The sequence below is a fragment of the Capricornis sumatraensis genome, chromosome 12, assembly GCF_032405125.1.
Source record: "Capricornis sumatraensis isolate serow.1 chromosome 12, serow.2, whole genome shotgun sequence".
Classification (NCBI taxonomy): Eukaryota; Metazoa; Chordata; class Mammalia; order Artiodactyla; family Bovidae; genus Capricornis; species Capricornis sumatraensis.
The window spans coordinates 52615761-52639810 of NC_091080.1; positions in this window are offsets into that span (position 1 = coordinate 52615761).

Sequence of the window (24050 nt, forward strand, 5' to 3'; positions counted from 1 at the left end):
GCAAAGATGGGCTCGATAAAGGACAGAAATGGTATGGACCTAACACAAGCAGAAGATATTAAGAAGAGGTGGCAAGAATACACAGAAGAACTGTACTAAAAAGATCTCCACAACCAAGATAATCACGATGGTATGATCACTCACCTAGAGCCAGACATCCTGGAATGTGAAGTCAAATGGGGCCTTAGAAAGCATCACTACGAACAAAGCTAGTGGAGGTGATGGAATTCCAGTAGGGCTGTTTCAAATCCTGAAAGATGATGCTGTGAAAGTGCTGCACTCAATATGCCAGCAAATTTGGAAAACTCAGCAGTGGCCACAAGACAGGAAAAGGTCAGTTTTCATTCCAATCCCAAAGAAAGGCAATGCCAAACAATGCTCAAACTACCACACAATTGCACTTATCTCCCATGCTAGTAAAGTAATGCTCAAAATTCTCCAAGCCAGGCTTCAGCAATATGTGAAACGTGAACTTCCAGATATTCAAGCTGGTTTTGGAAAAGATAGAGGAATGAGAGATCAAATTGCCAACATCTGCTGAATCATGGAAAAAGCAAGAGAGTTCCAGGAAAACATCTATTTCTGTTTTATTGACTATGTCAAATTTTTGACTGTGTGGATAACAATAAACTGTGGAAAATTCTGAAAAAGATGGGAGTAGCAGACCACCTGACCACCCCTTGAGAAACCTATATGCAGGTCAGGAAGCAACAGTTAGAAATGGACATGGAACAACAGACTGGTTCCATATATGAGAAGGAGTACGTCAAGGCTGTATATTGCCACCCTGCTTACTTAACTTATATGCAGAGTACCTCATGACAAATGCTGGGCTGCAAGAAGAACAAGCTGGAATCAGGATTACCGGGAGAAATATCAATAACCTCAGATATGCAGATGACACCACCCTTATGGAAGAAAGTGAAGAGGAACTAAAAAGCCTCTTGATGAAAGTGAAAGAGGAGAGTGAAAAAGTTGGCTTAAAGCTGAACATTCAGAAAACTAAGATCATGGCATCCGGTCCCATTACTTCATGGGAAATAGATGGGGAAACAGTGGAAAAAGTGTCAGACTTTACTTTTTTGGGCTCCAAAATCACTGCAGATGATGATTGCAGCCATGAAATTAAAAGGTGCTTACTCCTTGGAAGGAAAGTTATGGCCAATCTAGATAGCATATTGAAAAGCACAGACATTACTATGCTAACAAAGGTCCATCTAGTCAAGGCTATTGTTTTTCCAGTGGTCATGTGTGAATTTTATAGTTGGATGGTGAAGAAGGCTGAGCGCCAAATAATTGATACTTTTCAACTGTGGTATTGGAGAAAACTCTTGAGAGTCCCTTGGACTGCAAGGAGATCCAACCAGTCCATTCTAAAGGAGATTAGCCCTGGGATTTCCTTGGAAGAAATGATGCTAAAGCTGATACTCCAGTAGTTTGACCACCTCATGTGAAGAGTTGACTCATTGAAAAAGCCTCTGATGCTGGGAGAGATTGGGGGCAGGAGGAGAAGGGGACGACAGAGGATGAGATGGCTGGATGGCATCACCAACTGGATGGAAGTAAGTTTGAGTGAACTCTGCGAGTTGGTGATGGACACGGAGTGCTGGAGTGCTGCAGTTCATGGGATCGCAAAGAGTTAGGCACGCCTGAGCAACTAAACTGAGTGAGCTGAATTCAGAGAAAAACTTAGAAAATATCTTAATGATCCCACTAACCACAGTGGTGTGATTGCTCACCCAGAGCCAGATATCCTGGAGTGCGAAGTCAAGTAGACCTTAGGAAGTGTCATTATGAACAAAGCTAGTGCAAGTGATCGATTTCCAGCTGAGCTGTTTCAAATCTTAGAAGATTAAACTGTAAAGTGCTACACTCAATATGCCTGTAAATTTGGAAAACTTAGCAGAGGCCTCAGGACTGGAAAAGTTCAGTTTTCATTCCAATCCGAAAGAAGGGAAATGCCAAAGACTGTTCAGGCTAGAACAAAATTGCACTGATTTTACATGCTATCAGGCTAATGCTCAAAATTTTCCAATCTAGGCTTCAATAGTATGTGAACCAATAATTTCCAAATATTTATGTTGGATTTATTAAAGGCAGAGGAACCAGATTGCCAACATTCGTTGAATCATAGAAAAATCAAGAGAATTCCAGAAAAAATTCTGCTTCATTGACTATCCTAAAGCCTTTGACTGTGTGATTCATAAGGATTGTGGAAAATTCTTAAGGAGATGGGAAGACCTGACCACCTTACCTGCCTGCTGAGAAATCCGTATGCAGGTCAAGAAGAAACAGTTAGAACCGGACATGGAGCAATTAACTGGTTCCAAATTGGGAAAGGGATATGTCAAAGCTGTGCATTGTCTCCCTCCTTATTTAACTTAGATTCAGAATACATCATTAGAAATGCTGGACTGGATGAAGCACAATCTGGAATCAAGATTTCTGGAAGAATTATCAGTAAACTCAGACAGGCAGATGATGCCACCCTTATGGCAGAAAGGTAAAAGGAACTAAAGAGTTTGTTGATGAAGGTGAAGGAGATTGAAAAAGCTCCTTTAAAATTCACCATTCAACAAACAAAGATCATGGTATCCAATCCCACTACTTCATGGCAGATAGATGGGGAAACAGTGACAGACTTTATTTACTTTGGCTCCATAGTAACTGCAGATGCTGACTACAACCATGAAAAAAAAAAAAAAATGTTTGCTTTTTTGGAAGAATAGCTATGACAAACCTAGAGAGCATATTAAAAAGCAGAGACATTACTGACAAAGGTCCGTCTAGTCAAACCTATGGTTTTTTCAGTAGTCATGTAAGAATGTGAGAATTGGACCACAAATGTTGCTGAGTGCTGAAGAATTGATTCTCAGAACTGTGTTGTTGGAAAGACTCTTGAGAGTCCTTGGACTGCAAAGAGATCAAGCCAGTCAGAAATCAACTCTTAATAACTCAAGGAAGGACTGATGCTGGAGCTGAAGCTCCAATACATTGGCCACCTGATGCGAAGAGCCAACTTATTAGAAAAAGCTCTGATTCTGGGAAAGACTGAAGACTGGAGGTGACAAAAAGATGCCAGAGGATGAGATGGTTGGATGGCATCACTGATTCAATGGACATGAGTTTGAGCAAACACCTCCAGGAGATAATGAAGGACAGGAAAGCCGCTTGTGCTGTAGTCCATAGGGTCTCAAATGTTGGACATGACTAAGAGGCTGGATACTATAATAACAACCTGCCTGAATCTCTTTGTTGTATAGAATAAATTAACATAGGGCTTCCATGGGGGTTCAGAGGTAACATATCCACCTGCATTGCAGGAAATGCGAGAGACAGTGATTTGAGCCCTGGATGGAGAAGATTTCCTGGAGAAGAAATTGGGCTACCTATTGCAATATTCTTGCTGGGAAAATCTCATGGACAGAAGAGCCTGGTGGGCTACAGTCCATAGGGTTTCAAAGAATTGGATATTACTGAGCATGAGCAACCAACCAACCAGAGATTAACATCACATTGTAAATCTTCTAGGTGTCAATAAAATAATTTTTTTAAAAAGGTATGGGATGTGTAGAGTGTGCCAATTTAGTTATTTTCCACCAATGCTTGGATTGCAATCAAGTTACTTAGTAATGTTATAGTCTTTGATTTATCCTTTGCTACAGATAAAATATCTTATTGGTGTTTTTCTGCTTATTAATACATTTGATATTTTGTGAGTTTCTATTTGGATATCAGTTTGTCTGTTTACAATCCATCTGTAAGTAGAGATAGTCTAGAATATGTGTCCATACTGCATAGCTCTAGGCTCAGGAACTGATGTAAGCCACCAGAATATCAGCATGTGGGGACAGGGTACAATACTTAGACCCCAAGACTCCTGATATAGCAAACATGTGTGTTCATAACATGTGTGAACCGTGTGACCTGCAGTGTTTGAAACATCATAAGCAGGAGGGTTTTTTGTCTTTTTTTTTTTTTTAATATTCTTAGTTGCAATTTATCTATTAAAAGAACTATACTTAGAATCTGAGCACATATACACACATACTTAGTATCTGTCTGTTGTCTAGAGATGTCTAGAGATTCAAATAAACACAGGCATCAGGGATTAATTATAAACTGGGATTGCTTTGCTTTCTGAAGTCAGAAGTTCTATTAGGGAACTTACCTTAAAAATGCACCTTCTTTTCTCAATAGATTGTAGAACACTTGAGAGATCGCAATGACCCAGTTAGACCCTACAAAATGCTTATTTATCTCTGACCTCAACTTTTATAATTGTTCCTTACTTCACTTAATCTAGACAAATAATCTTGCTGTTCCTCAGACAAAATAGTTATGCTCAAACCTTGAGGCCTTTGCACTGGTGTTCACTTATCTTGGATGGTCTTCTCTGTATACTGACATGGAATCTGCTGAATATCCTAGAGGTTTAAATGTCACCACTGGGAGGCTTCTCTGAGCACTCAGCAATACTGACCACTTTTATCCTGCTCTATTTTGTCTGTTTTTCCTCTTTTAGCATGGAGAACTTCATAAAATGGTTTATAATGTACTTTTTAGTCTAGATATACTAGGAGTTATAAATTATTTGTGTTTGGAAAATGGTTTTTGTTTTGTTCTGATCTGCTATTCACTGGAGCATGCAAAGTACATGTAATAGTATGTGGCCATTTAATAGACACAATAAATAAGTGGGATGAATATGACATGGAGGATCTCAATTTCTGCCTTTCTATAAAGTATTGATTCAATTTATTAATAAATATTTGGAACTAAGCTATGAGAAATGAAACCAGCACTATTATAGTGTTCTCAAATTACCTTAATCAAGATAGTTCTTAATTAAGACCCACAAAGGAAGGAGAATAGAGACTTTATGTGGTTTGTTTATCAATAACTATGATTGGCATCCATGGCATGGGTATGTGCTCACACACATATATTTGTATATAAGTGCACTTGTATTATCATTTCCATAAAACTGTTGTCTTTGGATTATTCAATCTTTGTGACATTGTCAAAATTTGGAATTTATATATCAGTTTTCATATTAAAATACAGAAGGAGATGGCATTCATCATAGTGAATTGAATATGTAGTTCATGGATAGACAAAAATAAAGAAAAATACCAAATACATTACCCAACATAATGAACACAGAATATTTTTGAAGGCAGTGTGAGTGAAATGGCAAAGAGAGGTAGAAAAGTAGCTTAAGATGAATATAGAAATCTAGAATCAAGGAAGAACTATTTTAAAATGTGAAAGACTGGAACACGTGTACACCCGTAGCTAATTCATGTTGATGTATGGCAAAACCAATACAATATGGTAAAGTAATTAGCCTCCAGTTAAAATAAATTTATATTAAAAATAAAATGAAATGTGAAAGACTGTCATTTTAAGCCTAAGGAGAAAGGACTATCCAAGAAATTGAAGGAAAACATTCAAGAAAGATAGCAAATAAATGATGCCAAATATTCCATAAAACCTGTGAGAAAAATGATAATATGGAGAACAAGTAAAAGTGATAACCCCTATCATATATTCCCTGCTGCTAAGTTGCTTCAGTCATGTGCAACTCTGTGCGACTTCATAGACGGCAGCCCACCAGGCTCCCCCGTCCCTGGGATTCTCCAGGCAAGAACACTGGAGTGGGTTCCATTTCCTTCTCCAATGCATGAAAATGAAAAGTGAAAGTGAAGGCGCTCAGTCGTGTCCGACTCTTCGCAACCCCCTGGACTGCAGCCTACCAGGCTCCTCCGTCCATGGGATTTTCCAGGCAAGAATACTAGAGTGGGGTGCCATATATATTCCCTAGGGGGGAAAAATTAAGAAAAATGGTTAATGTGTGTCTTAGTTCAGACTGCTGTAACAAACTATTGCTAAACCAGGTGGCTTAAACAATAGAAATCTCTCACAGTGCTCAAGACCGGAAAGCCAAGATCATGTTGTCAGCAGATTTTGTGTCTGGTGCGGTCCTGCCTTCTTGTTCAAAGATAGCTGTCTCCTAGCTATACCTTCAAATGGCACGATGGAAGACAGAGCTCTCTGGAGTCTCCTTTATTGAAGCAGAGAATCCCACTAAGGGCTCCTTCTTAATGATCTAATTACCTTCCAAAGGCCATATCTCCTTAAGTCATTGCACTGAGGATTCAGTTCAGTTCAGTTACTCAGTTGTCTCTGACTCTTTGCAACCCCATGGACTGCAGCACGCCAGGCTTCCCTGTCCATCACCAACTCCTGGAGCTTGCTCAAACTCATGTTCATCGAGTGGGTGATGACATACAACCATCTCATCCTCTGTCATCCCCTTCTCCTGCTCCCTTCAGTTTTTCCCAGCATCGGGGTCTTTTCCAGTGAATCAGTTCTTTCCATCAGGTGGCCAAAGCATTGGAGTTTCAGCTTCAGCATCAGTCCTTCCAATGAATATTCAGGACTCATTTCCTTTATGATTGACTGGATTGATGTCAGTGCAGTCCAAGGGACTCTTAAGAGACTTCTCCAAAACCACAGTTCAAAGGCATCAGTTCTTCAGCTCTCACATTTCTTAATGGTCCAACTCTCACATCCATATATGACTACTGGAAAAACCATAGCCTTGACAAGATGGACCTTTGTTGGCAAAGTAATGTCTCTGCTTTTTAATACACTGTTTAGGTTTGTCATAACTTTTCTTCCAAGGAGCAAGCATCTTGTAATTTCATGACTGCAGTCACCATCTGTAGTGATTTTGGAGCCCCATAAAATAGTCTGTCACTGTTTCTATTGCTTCCCCATCTATTTGCCATGATGTAATGGGACTGCATGCAGTAATATTACCTTTTTGAATGTTGAGCTTTAAGCCAGTTTTTTCACTCTCTTCTTTCACTTTCACTGAATGGCTTTTTACTAAAGAGTACTGTAAAAATAAGAACAAAATAAGTTTATTTGCTATCATGTAAGAATCGAATCACCAGTCTATGTCCGATGCAGGATACAGCATGCTTGGGGCTGGTGCACGGGGATGACCCAGAGGGATGTTGTGGGGATGGAGGTGGGAGGGGGGTTCATGTTTGGGATCGCATGTACACCCGTGGTGGATTCATATCAATGTATGGCAAAACCAATACAGTATTGTAAAGTAAAATAAAGTAAAAATAAAAATTTAAAACAAATAAACAAAAACAAACCAACAAACAAAAAGGTATAAACCCCCACTTATAAGCACTAGAGATATAATGTATGACATGATAAATATAATTAACACTGCTGTATGTTATATGTGAAAGCTGTTAAGAAAGTAAATCCTAAGAGTTCCAATCATGGGGAAGAATTTTTTTTTTTCTTTTTCTTTTACTTTGAATCTATGTAAGATAGATGTTCACTAAACTCATTGTGACCATCATTTCATAGCACATGTAAATCAAAATCTCTATGCTGTATACTTTAAACCTATACAGTGTTGTATATCAATTATATCTGAATGAAATTGGAAGGGGAAATAAATAAAGTAAGAATAAAGTAAGAAAAAAAATAAAAATAAAAATAAAATTTTCAGTGATCTTCAGTTACCCAATGGGTTACTGAAACATTGTAATAAAAGTACACTGGAACATTGTAATAAAAATATAGCTATCAAAAGAAAAATAAAATAAAATAAAATATGATGTTTTTTAAAGAGGTAAAAATTAAGTTGAAAAGTGAAAATTAAGGGGATAGTAAGAATAAATACTACACTTGATCTTATCCAAAAGAGCTGCCATATGACCATGCAATCCCACTCCTGGGTATATATCTGGAGAAAAACAAGATCAAGGATACATGTACCACCATGTTCATTGCAACACTGTTTACAATAGTCAATGCATGTAAACAACAACAACAGAGGAATGGATAAAGAAGATGCGGTACATATGTACAATGTAATGCTACTCAGCCATTAAAAATAGTTAAATATTTCCTTTTGCAGCAACACAAATGGACCTAGAGAATGTCATACTGAGTGAAGTAAGTCAGGCAGAGAAGAAATATCATATGACACCTCTCATAAGTAGAATCTACAAAGTAATGATATAAATGAACTTACAAAGCAGAAAGAAATTCGCAGATTTAGAATATTATTTTTTAATTGCTGGGGGAGGGACAGTTAGGGAGTTTGAGATGGTCATGCATACACTATCACATTTAAAATGTATAATCAACAAGAACCTATTGTACAACACATGGAACTCTGTTCAGTGTTATGTGGTAATCTGTGGGATGGGAGTTTGGGAGAGAATGGACACATGAATATGTATCCTTCACTGTTCACCTAAAACTATCACAACATTGTTAAGTTATACCACAATACATAATAAAGTGAAAATAAAAGTCATAATAAAAAATACAATATTAGAATAATATACAAAACAAAGCAAAATATCTATATCTATATGTCTACATAGAAAAAGAGAGTGGTAGTGAGTAAAACGTCCTCCTTAGTCCTCTGTTGACCTCCCTGTGTAATGAACAGCAGCCAATCTGCCTACTGAAGAAGCCCTTCAATACTTCTAGAAAGGTCTCTGGATCTGCTGTGGGCACTGTGGGGCTCACTCAGCCCCAGATTTGGCCTTACTCCAGATTATATTTGCTCCCAAAGCCTACAATTGCCCCCAATGTCTGCAGTCCACAGACTAATTGCAGGGATTTAATCTGCTGCACCATTGTCTGCAGGAGTGAATTATCTTCCTCCTTTTTTGCTCATACACCCCCTTGTGCTCAGCTTTGTTTGGGGCCTACCTCTGCTTGTAGGCAGGCTGCCCTCTGGTGTCTGTTCCCCACCCAGAATAGGGATAAAAGCAGAGGTTTATTAGGGCGGGTTCTTATGATTTGTGAGCATGAGGAGTTAGAGGGTATCCATAGCAATGATTATGTGTTTCTCTGGAAGATGTAGGCTTTTCCCTGGGCTCCATCAGTTCTGTTGTACTAGTCCCCTCTGAGTATCCTCATGGCAGTCAACACCCCTCACTCCTGCTGTCCGAACTCCCAAGTTTGAGACTCAGCACCCAGTCCTCACTTGCTGAGGGTATGCAAGCTACGTCTTGGATGGAAACTGCTCCTTGGCAGTGATCTCTGTGGTGAATTCTCTCCATTTTATTTTCCAAGCACCTACTGCTATGTTTCTCTGATGAGGTTCTGAAGCTCCTCCCTGTTCCTTCCCATGAGAATGTTTCCAAGTGTATGGAAACTTTTCCTCTTTTGTAACTGGGGCACAGTTCCCCTTCTCAAAATCCTTTCTCTCTCTCTCTCTCTCTCTTTTCAATTTCTATCTTTTCTCTACTTCATTCTGAGGAGATTGGCTTGCCTTTTGGAAGTCTGGGGTCTTCTACAAGGGTTCAGAAGGAACACAGGTGTTCTGTAGGATTTATTCCACACACATATATACTTTTGATGTATTTGTGGGGAGGAAGGTGAACTCCCTGCCTTAATCTACCATCTTCCATGTATCTGGATGTTTTTCCTGAATAATTATTGCTTTGCCAAGCTTCACATAGTGTAGAAGATGTACTAACATTGATATGAGAGCATTCATTTTAAATTATTTTCCTTATTAGGCCTTTACAATTTAATAGGAACTTCATATAAAAAATGATTTCTTTGTTCATGTTTTGTATGATTCACAATTGTGGCAATTTTTGAAAATTTATTATCGATTATTCTTGATTGTGTTACTCAAGTCCCTTCACCACTACAAGGCTGTGATCCACGAGAGGGGAAATATGTTAGTAGCACAGTCATGTCCAAATCTTTATGACCCCATGGACTGTAGCTCACCAGGCTCCTCTGTCCATGGAATTCTCCAGGAAAGAATATTGGAGTAGATAGTCATTCCCTTCTCCAGGGCATCTTCCTGACTCAGGGCTCAAAACCTAGTCTCCTGCATTACAGGAAGATTCTTTACTATCACCTCAGATATGTAGATAATACCACTCTAATGGAAGAAAGTGAAGAAGAACTAAAGAGCCTCTTGATGAGGGTGAAAGAGTAGAGTGAAAAAGCTGGCTTGAAACTCAACATTACAAATTAAGTTCACAACATCTGGTCCTATCACTTCATGGCAAATAGAAGGGGAAAAGTGGAAACAGTGACAGATTTTATTTTCTTGGGATCCAAAACTCCTACCAACAGTGACTGCAGCCATAAATTAAATTAAAAAATGCTTGCTCCTTGGAAGAAAAGCTGTAACCAACCTAGACAGCATATTAAAAAGTAGAGACATTACTTTGCCAACAAAGGTCCATCTAACCAAAACTATGTTTTTTCCGGTAGTCATGTATGGATGTGATGGACTATAAAGAAAACTGAGCACCAAAGAATTGATACTTTGGAACTGTGTTGTTGGAGAAGACACCTGAGAGTCCCTTGGACTGCAAGGAGATCCAACCAGTCAATCGTAAAGGAAATTAGTCCTGAATATTGATTGGAAGGACTGATGCTGAAGCTTAAACTCAAATAAATTGGCCTCCTGATGCTGAGTGGACTCATTGGAAAAGACTTCAATGCTGAGGAAGATTGAAGGCAAAAGGAGAAGGGGCAGCAGAGGATAGAGATGGTTAGATAGCATTACTGACTCAATGGACATGAATCTGAACAAACTCCAGGAGATAGTGAAGTACAGGTTAGCCTGATGTGCTGCAGTCCGCAGAGTTGCAAATAGTCAGATATGACTTAGTGACTGAAAAATAACAACATTCTTGTTGCAAAAAGCTATGTAAGCCATTTATAAATTATAAAGATTTTATGTTTGCTGCTTAATTTTCTAAAATGAATTTTAAATGTTTTTACTTAAGTTCATTACCAAGCTCTTCCTCTTTGAGCCCAGAAAACTTGCTTGTAATATAGAAAAAATAAATTCTTACTACTTTGATTCTGAATCTTAAAGCAAAGATGTTTTACACACCGACCCAATGTAGAGAAAAACAGAAGTCTTTCATTCCTTAAATATCTCATTGATTTTTCTGAGCCAGTCATTGAAACAGTCTTTAACTTACTGAGGAAGCATCTTGCTGCTGTAGGAAAGGGGACCCCTTCCAGGGCTGAAACTGGACTCTTGTCTAACACTCGGAAATGAAGCATCTGAGGAGACACATAAGCTGACAAAGCAAAATATTTTTTTGGGAAAGGGTGCCAGGGCAGAGAGCAGAAGGGTAAGGGAACCCAGGAGAACTCCTCTGTCACATGGCTTGCAGTCTCGGGTTTTATGGTGATGGGATTAGTTTCCGGGTTATCCTTATCCCATCATTCTGATTCAGAGTCCTTCCTGGTGGTGCACGCCTTATTTAGTCAAGATGGATGCCAGAGAGAAGGATTCTGGGAGGTGGTCAGACAGGTGGTGCCTCCTTTTGACCTTTCCCGAACTCTTCTGGTTGGTGGAGGCTTATTAGTTCCCTGTTTCTTACCAGGACCTCCTGTCGTAAAACAACTCATGCATATGGTTACCACCGTTCCTGGCCAGGGTGGTTTCAATCAGTGTGCTTCCCCTAACATCACTGCTTACAAAATCTGTCACTATTTTGATGATTAAGCTTAATGTATTGTTCACTAAAGTTGGATTTTATTATTCAAGAGAAAAAAAAAGCATTTATAAACTCATATATTTTAAACAGAGCAATAATGGTAATACTTCACAAAGACACATTTTTGTGCTTTTAATAACCCCCATTCTTTCTACTCTAGAGAATTGTTTCAAAATTTTTATACTCTTTTCACGTTTACTATGCTAATCATATTATTGTCTTCACAACTCTAAAATCACCATAAAATCACCATAATCCACACACCAGCACAGCCAGCACTACTAGCACCAACATATATTCCAGGGATTTTCTATCTGAGTCATCTAAGCAGCTCTACTCTCAACTTCCTGCATGCTGACATGTGACAAGACAAATACATACACTGCTGTGGACTGAGTGTCCGTGTCCCTTACAAATTTGTATGTTGAAACTTATGAAGCACAAGCTGGAATCAAGATTGCAGGGAGAAATATCAAAAACCTCAGATATGCAGATGACTCCACCCTTATGGCAGAAAGCAAAGAGGAATTAAACAGCCTCTTGATGAAACTGAAAGTGAAGAGGAGAGTTAAATAGCTAGCTTAAAACTCAACATTCAAAAAACATCATGGCATCCAGTCCCATTACTTCATGGCAAATAGATGGGGAAATAATGGAAACAGTGACAGACTATTTTCTTGGCCTCCAAAATGACTGCAGATGAGACTGCAGCCATGAAATTGAAAGATGCTTGCTCCTTGGAGAAAAAGCTATGCCCAACCCAGACAGCATATTAAAAAGTAGAGACATTACTTTGCTGAAAAATGTCCGCCTAGTCAGAGCTATGTTTTTTCTAGACCCCAGAAGTATTGTCTTTTAATATATGTTTTGAAAAAGATATTTATGTTCTTAAAGAGAAGTAGCCAAAACAATAGCATAGACATCATTTTTTTTTTTCAAAACACATAATTTGGCCACTGTTAACCCCATTCAATTTTTTTATCTTATACAAAATTTCCTTTATGTTACTATATATTTTAAGCATGTTTTTCATTTTCTGTTTCAACATTAACTTAATGACACTGTCAAGATTGTTTCAGTTTTCACTTTGATGGGAACATTTTGGATCACAATACACATAATTTTTTATTTAAATTCAACAACAATATTGGACTTTTTTTATTTTAAAAAGTTTTAAAAATTATCTTAGTACCTGGATTTTCAGTTTGTCTTATTTTTTATATCTTGATCATGCATTTCAGTACACATATAACTAGACTGATATTCACCATAATATGAAGATAGGGAACTTCAGTTCTTACAAACACTATTTGAAATAATAACATGGTTCCCTAAGACTCATATTCATGATTTAAGAAGGAAAATAAAACAATGTCTTGAAGCAGCAAAATATTATCCAACATACTGACAGCAATAACTAGAAGTATACTTTGTGTTAAATAAATAGATAAAGATAATTACTGCAGTACTTTCATATATCCTCTTCAGAATGTCAACCTTGAATTAAAGGCTCTGTGAATAGTGTTTCCAAAGAGCTAGAGGCTAATTCTTACTGAATGTTTTGTTATTATTGATAATTAACAGTTATTGAGAGTTTGGGATACAATTAGGTGCTGTAATAAACATCAGCTAATCTGATATTTATCAAACCTGAATCAATTATATAGATAGATTAAGTTTAGAGTAAGATAAAAAAGAGCAGAACTTTGAAAGACTAGGTGCTAGCAAAATAAGTACAGGGAATTATGTGAGAGAAAGTGTTCCTTTACACAGTCTCTAAATAAATGAATCTATGAAAAAAGGAAGTAATTTATTTATCCCACAAATAATTAATTGACTGCTCACTGTATGCCAGTCAATGATCTAAGTACTAAGGAAATATTATTTCTCTTTGTTCATTGACTTTATATTCAAGTAGAAGTCATAGCAAGTGCATTACTCAGTCTCACTTGGACCAAGAGTACCAATAATACACACTTGGGATGACTAAGTAAAAGATGTGAGGATGTTTGAGGACTTACCAGAACACAGACACCATTCTGTGTGATGGATTATTTATTCCAAGACCTTTGAGAGAAATGTTTTTCCATTATATAAGGTACTCTTATTTTCACTTTCTTACATCAACAAAGATCCCATTGAATCCATAAGAATGCTAAAGAACCTAACTCAGAAAAAGATGCTAACTGCTAGGTGAAGCTGGGCAGTGAGTTGCAGAACCCAACATACAAAGGGACAGTTCCCTTAAGACACAGCTGCTAGCTCCATTGGCAATGGAATGTCAATACCACTGCTGTAAGAATTATTTCATAGCTTCTCTTGGTATTTTTATTCACTCAAAATCCAAAGTCACAGGTTAGAGCATCTGATTGCAAAAACCTAGATTCTATATCCAGGTTTTCATTCTCAACAGAAATAATACAAACTTCTGGCTCATTTCTATTTCCACATTGCATTATTGCAGGAGGGGGCTGTGCATGGCACTCAGATTCATATTTTGGGATATTGTATGAATAAATAAAACATTTTCTGAAGACTGAACACAAAACAAGAAGTTGGCATACTGTTTTATCATATAGCCTCTAAAGTTTCTTGTGCTGTGTGCTTAGTCTCTCAGTCATATCCAACTCTTTGAAATCCTTTGGACTGTATCCCACCAGGCTCCACCGACCATGGGATTTTCCGGGAAAGAATAGTGGATTGGGTTGCCATTTCCTCCTCCAAGAGATATTCCCAATCCAGGGATAAAACCTGAGTCTCTTGTGTCTCCTGCATGGCAGGTGGCTTTGGGTACACCTATATTATTTCCTTGGGCTAACAGAAGTCACTTCAAAGTTTGTTAGTTTAACTAAAAATGAATAAATAAGTGAAAGATTATAAATAATTTCAAGCTTTGTGGAATTTTTCAATTATGAAGTGAAGTCGCTTAGTCGTGTCTGACTCTTTGCGACTCCATGAACTGTAGCCTATCAGGCTCCTCTCCATGGGATTTTCCAGGCAAGAATACTGGAGTGGGCGGCTATTTCCTTCTCCAGATGATATGCCCAACCCAGGGACTGAACCTGGGTCTCCCGCATTGCAGGCAGATGCTTTACCATGTGAGCCACCAGGGAAGCCATTTCTCAATTATATATACTTTTTTTTTTTTTTTCAGCTTAAACCTAACTTGCCATGAATTTCACTTTCCTTGTATTATGTATCTAGACCTCATATTAATTGAGTGGTAAAGATATTTTTAGAATAATGAACAGTGAAATTTAAGATAAATTATTAGGAGCCACTATGAAAACATAAGAGGAGAATATCCATGTTTCATTATTTAAAGAATCTTGTCTTTTAGAGTACATCTTGCTGGGAGGAATAAAATTTAATACCATTATTAGTTATTCCCTAATTCATATGCCACATGGGTTGCAAAGAGATCATTTTTACATATTGGCTTATGATTGAAAAGACTACACTTTGTTTTTAGGAATGTGAAATTAAAAGATATCTCTGCATGATAATCATATTTTGAAATTAGATGGTATGAGAATAAGTGGGTAGAGATAGTAGCTACCAATATAAAAGAAAGCTGGGATCTGCAAGGATTTAATCAAATCTAGAATAACTCTTTTAGTGTTACTGATATATCCTCATTATTTGAAATGCAACAGAGAAATGAAATTTAATGTTCCTTAGCTATAGCACTAGAGAGTGAAACAAAAATAATAGCCAAAGATCCTTGATGCTACATAATGTGCAAAGGATATTTTAATAGAGCAATATGATTTTAAATACTCATTATATTATTAAATACATAGAATCACAATCTTAAAACTCTGTTTGTACTATGCCTAAATCTAGGATCTTTCACACTGAATTAAATGACTAGCAATCATTAGTGTCAACCAGCTATGCTAACTCTGAAAATCATGCAAACTTCCTAAAGATTTTGACTAATAGAAAAATAAATTTTATTACAGAATATTAACAGCAGCTGCAATGTCTACTTTCAAATTGAAATATGTCCTGTTAAATTAACTATCAATAACATAAAAAGTGCCCTGGAATCCAAAAATAAAACCTTGCATTTATGGTTTAATAGAGTTGTTTTGTTTTTTATTTTTAGGAACTTATTTTTCTGAAAAGTAAAGATTTAAAAAAATATTTAGAAATAAAGTTTTGTCATCAAAGAAGATAGCAATTAAACTTCAGTATACTTATTAGGGAATTATCATTTCAGTAATTAATCACATAAACTGCATCATGCCAATAGATAATGATCTTAATGAAGATGCCACTGTCACTGAAAAGATGAAATATTAAATAAGGTCCAAAATGTAGGTTAACTTTCCTTGGAGGCAAATTTTACATTGGAGGGTATGATAAGGGATAATGTAGAAACCTGTGTGTAAATTTAATACCTGTGAATACTTTGACATAGCACTATTCAAAATATAATCCACAGACTCATTTCACTAAGTTGTTTATGACTGTCCACAATGAATTACCCTAGAAATTCATGTGAATGTTGAGAAAATTTTGGAATCAATTTGCCAGGGTAATTATATCTGTTGAATAAAGATGTGATAAAGATGTGGAACTTTTAATTCATATGTTTCTTAGAAATATCAGTTTTCCAAATGATTAATTTATATTGTATTACTTAAAAGCATCAGTTTCTAGTGGAGTGGAATTAGCAACTAAATCAGAGAATAAGCACAATTTTATGTTTTTGAAATGATATATTGGTCTGATCCAATTATGAAAGGCCATAGAGTCCTCTAAACACTTCCTCCAAATTGCTTATTTCTGCCTTTTATTTTTGTGAGAAAACTCAGTATTCTTGTGAAGAACTCACAATCTGCCATCACACACACTTAGATGTGAATCTGAGCTCAGACACATATTAGAAGTTGTATTATATTTGATTTGGCTATAGTCTCAAAGCTGAGGCTAAACAAGGGTAAAGACAAGATAAGACACATGACAACAAGACTTGCAAAAAGAACACAAGAAGTTTTAATAATCAGTTCTTTTAAAAGCCAATAGAAGAAAAACCTAGAGTTAAAATAAAAATAATATAGTAATTTCTTGATAGGAAATGTTAGAAGGTAGAAGACTCCAGGATAATGTTTATATATCCCAGGTAGGAAAGAGGATGATCCCACTTAATGAGTGTATGTGAGCAGTCAACAAAGAAAAAAACAATATTAGCAATAATCATCCTAACCACTGTGGGATGAGGAGCATGCACCAGAATATAAAGGAACTCCATCACCAGGTGGGCTTCCCTGGTAGCTCAGAGGTTAAAGTGTCTGTCTTCAATGGGGGAGATGAGGATTTGATCCCTGAGTTGGGAAGATCCCCTGGAGAAGGAAATGGCAACCCCCTCCAGTACTTTTGCCTGGAAAATCTCATGGACGGAGGAGCTTGGTAGTCTACAGTCCATGGGGTCACAAATAATTGGACATAACTAATCGACTTCACTTTCCATCACCAGGTACACTGCTTAATCCAACTAATTTTTTTTTTCATAATAAAATATTTTAATGACATAATCAGTTCAAAAATGATAGTTTCTTGTAAGTTCCTTGTCTCATAAATTTGTAGCACACAAATGGGTTACATTCGGCTCCGTTCAGTTGCTCAGTCATGTCAGACTCTTTGTGATGCTATGAACGGCAGCATATCAGCCTTCCTTATCCATCACCAACTCCTGGAGCTTGCTCCAACTCATGTCCATCTAGTCGGTGATGCCATCCAACCATCTTATCCTCGGTCATCCCCTTCTCCTCCCGCCTTCAATCTTTCTCAGCATCAGGGTCTTTTCCAATGACTCGGTTCTCCACATCCGGTGGCCAAAGTATTGAAGTTTCAGATTCAGCATCAGTCCTTCCAGTGAATATTCAGGACTGATTTCCTTTAAGATGGACTGGTTAGATCTCCTTACAGTCCAAGGGACTCTCAAGAGTCTTCTCCAACATCACAGCTCAAAAGTATCAATTCTTTGCTGCTCAGCTTTCTTTATAGTCCAACTCTCACATCCATATATGAATACTGGAAAAACCATAGCTGTGACTGGATGGACTTTTGTCAGCAGAGTATTGTCTCTGCTTTTTAGTATGCTGTCTAGGTAGGCTATAATTTCTTTTCAAAAAGAGCAAGTGTCCTTTAATTCCATGGCTGCAGTCACCATCTGCAGTGATTTTGAAGCACAAAAAGAAATAAATAAATTCAGCCACTGTTTCCATTGTTTCCCCATCTATTTGCCATGATGTGATGGAACCAGATGCCGTGATCTTAGTCTTTTGAATGTTGAATTTTAAGCCAATTTATTCAGTGTCCTCTTTCACTTTCATTAAGAATGTCTTTAGTTCCTCTTCACTTTCTTCCATAAGAGTGGTATCATCTGTGTTTTATGAGGTTACTGATATTTCTTCCAGCAATCTTGATTCCACCTTGTGCTTTATTCAGCCTGGCATTTCGCATGATGTACTCTGCATATAAGTTAAATAAGCAAGGTGACAGTATATAGCCTTGACATACTCTTTTCCCAATTTGGAACCAGTCTATTGTTCAGTGTCTGGTTCTAACTGTTGCTTCTTGATCTGCACCGGATTTCTCAGGAGGCAGGTAAGGTGGTCTGGTATCTCCACCTCTTGAAAAATTTTCCACATTGTTGTGATCTACATAGTCAAAGGTCTTGGCATAATCAATAAAGTAGAAGAAGATGTTTTTCTGGAATTCTCTTGCTTTTTCTATGATCCAACGGATCTTCGCAATTTGATCTCTGGTTCCTGTGCCTTTTCTAAATCCATCTTGAACATATAGAAGTTCATGGTACATGTACTGTTGAAACCTGTCTTGGAGAATTTTAAGCATTACTTTCCTAATGTGTGAAGTGAGTGGAATTGTGCAGCAGTTTGGATTGTGCTGTAGAATGAATTGATTACTTTAGGTAGTTTCATTAAATAGATTACTACCAATGCAAGAAAAACACCAGCATCACTGAATAGCTGGGTGTTGTCTGAAATGCAGTTTCTTAAAAACTCCCCATTACTGCAGTAGAACACAGCATAAAATAGTCCCTGAGAGAACCCTGACATTTTGCTCATAGAGATCCAGGATCATAGTACTGGCACAAACGGTTATCTCGATCTTCTAGATCTGAAGATAGAGCACCAAATGCCTCTATACCTTGGATCAAAAGAGAAGCAGCAAGGCACTGGTCACAAAGGAGGAAAGAAACTTGCTGCTCAAATTAAATTTTGTCAGTGTGGGAAGTTGCTACTAAAGCCACACTGCTTATGAAGAATTGGGCATGTGTCCTGAGTGAGTATATGTTTGGGAGAGAGAGAACAACTTTATAAGAAAATTTGCTAAGAAGAAAGTATTCTTCTTCCATACTGCCTGTTGATTCAAGACTGAAATGTTGAAACTCCCCTCGGTCTCCAGACTGCCAACGTACTTTCCAGATTTTGGACTTATCGTTCTTATAATATCACATATACTTAAGCTGAGGGGCAGAATAGAAGCAAAAAAGACAACAATCCTGCTTCTTGTGGAACTGAAACCACAATCACAAAAAGTTAGAAGAAAAGTGAAGCCTCAAAAGAATATATCCCAGATGAAGGAACAAGATAAGCCCCCAGAAAAATAGCTAAGTGGAGTAAAGAAAGGCAATCGTCCAGAAAAAGAATTCAGAATAATGATAGTGAAGCTGACCCAGGATCATGGGAAAAGAAAGGAGAGAGGAATCTAGAAGATGAAAGAAATATTTAACAAAAGCCTAGAAGAACTAAGGGTCTTCCCAGGTGATACAGCAGTAAAGAACATGCCTCAACTTCAGAAGATGCTAGAGACATGGGTTCAATCCCTGGGTTGGAAAGATCCCCTCAAGGAGGAAATGACAACCCACCACAGTATTCTTGCCTGGAAAATTCTGAGGACTATGGAGCCTGGGGTCTATAGTCCTTGGGATCACAAAAATTGCATATAACTGAGGGTGAGCACATGCACACACAGAAAAACTAAAGAATAAACAAACAGAGATGAAAAATATAGTAAATGAAATAAAAAATACACTAGAAGGAATCAATAGCAGAATAACTGAGGCCATATATATATATATATATATGTAATGTAGAATGCAGATTAGTGGAAATCTCTGCTGTGGAACACAATAAAGACAAAAGAAAAGAAAAGTGAAGACAGCCTAAAAGACGTCTGTGAAAAAATTTAATGCACCAACCTTTGAATTATAGAGATCCCAAAAAGAGAAGAAAGAGAGAAAGGACCTGAGAAAATATTTGAAGAGATAATTGTTGAAAATATTTCTAACATGAGAAGAAAACAGTCACCCAAGTACAGGAAGTGCACAGAGTCCCACACAAGATAAACCCAAGGAGGAACACACCAAGACACATATTACGGAAAAGCAACAAATAATATACAAGGGAACCCCCATAAGGTTATCAGCTAATTTATCAGCAGAAAATTTGCAGGCCAGAAAGGAATGATTCTATATACTTAAAGGGATGAAAGGGAAGAACTTGCAACCAAGAATACTCTTCTCAGCAAGATTCTTATTCATATTTGAGAGAGAAATCAAAAGCTTCCCAGACAAACAAAATTTAAGAGAATTTGGTACCATCAGACAAGCTTTGCAACAAATGCTAAAGGAAATTCTCTAGCAAGAAAGAGACTAGTGAGTTAAAACAAGATTTACACACATAGACTGCTGTATCAAAACCTCATGGGGACAGTAAATCCAAAAACTGCAATACATACACACAAAAAATGCAACACTAAGGATGGTAATCAAACCATAAGAGAATGAGAAATGAAAGGAATAGAAAATTACATGCCAATAATTTCCTTAAAAGTAAATGGATTAAAGGCTCCATATTAAAAAATAAATAAATAAATAAATGTAGACTGGCTGAATGGAATATATATATATATAATATACTGTCTACAAGAACTCACTTCAGATCTAGTCACACATACAGACTGAAAATGAAGGGGATGGAAAGAGGTAGTCTATGCAAATGGAGGCAAAAAAAAAAAAAAGCTGGACTAGCAATACTATAGCAAAAATAGACTGTTATAATAGTCAAAGAAAGACATTACTTAATGATTAATGTATCGATTCAGAAAAAAGCTATAACAACTGTATGCATATTTATGCTACATAGAAGCATCTCAATATAAAGGGCAAATATTAGCAGCCATAAGTGAGAAATTGACAGAATAACAGAAATATAGTACAGTCATAATGGGGGACTTTAGCATGCCACTTTCATCAATAGACAGGAAAATTAGTAAGCAAACACAAGCCTTAAATTACACATTAGATCAAATATTCTCATTGATATTTATAGACCATTCCATCCAAAAGCTGCAGAAAATGCATTCTTCTGATGTGTCCATAGAACATTTTCCAGGATTGACCACCTTCTGGGCCACAGAGTGAGTCTCAGTACATTTAAGAAAATTGAAATCATATCAAGCATCTTTTCTGATACAAGTTTATGAGATCAGAAATAAATCACAGGATTTATTTCTTTTTTGATTTATTCAGTGATCCATTGATCATTTAGTAGCATATTGTTTAGCTTTTAGGTGTTTTGTAAAAAACATTTTTACAAAATGTAAAAAACAGAAACACCTATAAGCTAAACAATATGCTACTAAATAATCAATGGATCACTGAATAAATCAAAAAAGAAATAAAAATACTTAGAGACAAATGCAAATGAAAGAACAATGGTCCAAAAACTTATGGGATGTAGCCAAAGCAGTTTTAAGAGGAATATTTATAGCAATACTATCTTAACTCAGGAAACAATAAAAATCTCAAGTAAACAACCTATCCTCATTCCTAAATCAACTAGAAGAAGAACAAGCAATAACTAAAGTTAGTAGAAGAATAAAAGAAGATCAGAGCAGAAATAAATAAAATAGAGATGAAGGAAAAGCAACAGAAAACAGCGATGAAGCTAAAAGCTAGTTCTTTGAAAAGATAAAACTGATAAACCGTTATCAAGATTCATAATGGACAAAAAAGGGGATGACAATCAAATGAACAAAATTAGAAATGAAAAAGGAGAAGTTGCAACTAACATCACAGAAATACATAGGATTATAAGTTATTACTATGAGCAACTGTATGCCAATAAAATGTACAACCTTGGAGAAACAGACAAATTCTTAAAAACATACAATCTTCCAGACCTGAACCAGGAAGACAGAAAACATGACTAGGCCAATGATAAATACTGAAACTGAAAGTGCGGTTTAAAGACTCCCAGTTAACAAAATCCAGGATCACATGGCTTCAGAGTTGAATTCTATCAAACATTTAGAAAAAGGCTAACACCTACCTTCTCAAACAGTTCAAAAAAATTAAAGGAAGAGACACTAGAAAATTCATTCTATGATTTCACCATCACCCTGATACTAAGACCAGACAAAGATTACACACAAAAATAAAATCATAGGCCAATATCTCTGAAGAACATAGATGCAAAAATCCTCAACAAAACGCTAGAGTGGGATTTATCCCAGGGATGCAAGGATTTTTCAATATTCACAAATCAATCAGTGTGATACACCACGTTAATGAACTGAAGAATAAAAATCAAATGATCATCAATAGATGCAGGAAAAGCTTTTTACAGAATTCAAAACCTATTTATGATAAAAACTCTTCAGAAAGTGGGCATAGAGGGAACATATCCTAATACAATAAAGATCATATATGACAAACCTATAGCTAACATCACACTCAACAATGGAAAGCTGAAAATATTTCCTTTAGGATCAGGAAGAAGACAAGAGTATCCATGCTCACCACTTTTATTCAACATAGTATGGAAGTCTTAGCAGTGGCAATTAGAGAAAAACAAATAAAATAAATTCAAATTGAAAATTTTAAAGTTAAACTCTCACTGTTTGCAGTTGATATGATAGTAAACACAGAAAATTCTAAAAGGCTACTAGAATACTACTAGAACTCATCAATGAATTTGGTAAGGTTGCAAATTACAAAATTAATGCACAGAAATTTGTTGCATTTCTGTACACTAACAATGAAGTATCAGGCAGAGAAAGTCAAGGGGGAAAAAAAAAAAACATTTACGATTGAAACAAAAATAATAAAATACCTAAATATAAACCTATTTTAGGGGACAAATGACATGTACTTCAAAAGGTGTAAGACTCTGATAAAAGTAATTGAAGATGAGCAAACTGTTGGGAAGACACACTTGGACTGAAAGAATCAATATTATCAAAATTACTATAATACCCAAGGCAAATTACAGATTCAATGAAATACATAGCAAATTACCAATGTTCTAGCTTATTTTCACAAAATTAGAACAAAATTCTTAAAATTTTTATGGAGACACAAAAGACCTTGAATAAACAATGTAATGCTGAGAAAGAAAATGGAGCAGTAGGAATCAGGCTCCTTGATTCAGTTCAGTTAAGTTCAATTCAGTTGCCCAGTCATGTCCGACTCTTTGCGACCCCATGAATCACAGCACGCCAGGACTCCCTGTCCATCACGAACACCTGGAGTTCACTCAAACTCATGTCCAGCGAGTCAGTATGGCATCCAGCTCTTTCATCCTCTGTTGTCCACTTCTCCTCTTGCACCCAATCCCTCCCAGCATCAGAGTCTTTTCGAACTAATCAACTCTTCGCATGAGGTGGCCAAAGTATAGGGTTTCAGCTTTAGCATCAGTCCTTCCAAAGAACACCCAGGACTGATCTCCTTCAGAATGGACTGGTTGGATCTCCTGGCAGTCCTAGGGACTCTCAAGAGTCTTCTCCAACACCACAGTTCAAAAGCATCAATTCTTCAGCGCTCAGCCTTCTTCACAGTCCAATTCTCACATCCATACATGACCACAGGAAACACCATAGCCTTGACTAGATGGACCTTAGTCGGCAAAGTAATGTCTCTGCTTTTGAATATGTAATCTAGTTTGGTCATAACTTTTTTTCCAAGGAGTAAGCATCTTTTAATTTCATGGCTGCAATTACCATCTGCAGTGATTTGGGAGCTCAAAAAAATAAAGCCTGACACTTTTTCCAGTTTTTCCCCATCTATTTCCCATGAAGTGATGGGACTGGATGGCATTCTCTTCATTTTCTGAATGTTGAGCTTTAAGCCAACTTTTTCACTCTCCTCTTTCACTTTCACGAAGAGGCTTTTTAGTTCCTCTTCACTTTCTGCCATAACGGTGGTGTCATCTGCATATCTGAGCTTATTGATATTTCTCCCGGCAATCTTGATTCCAGCCTGTGCTTCTTCCAGCCCAGCGTTTCTCATGATGTACTCTGTGTATAAGTTAAATAAGCAGGGTGACAATATACAGCCTTGACACACTCCTTTTCCTATTTGGAACCAGTCTGTTTTTCCATGTCCAGTTCTAACTGTTGCTTCCTCATCTGCATATAGGTTTCTCAAGAGGCAGGTCAGATGGTCTGATATGCCCATCTCTTTCAGAA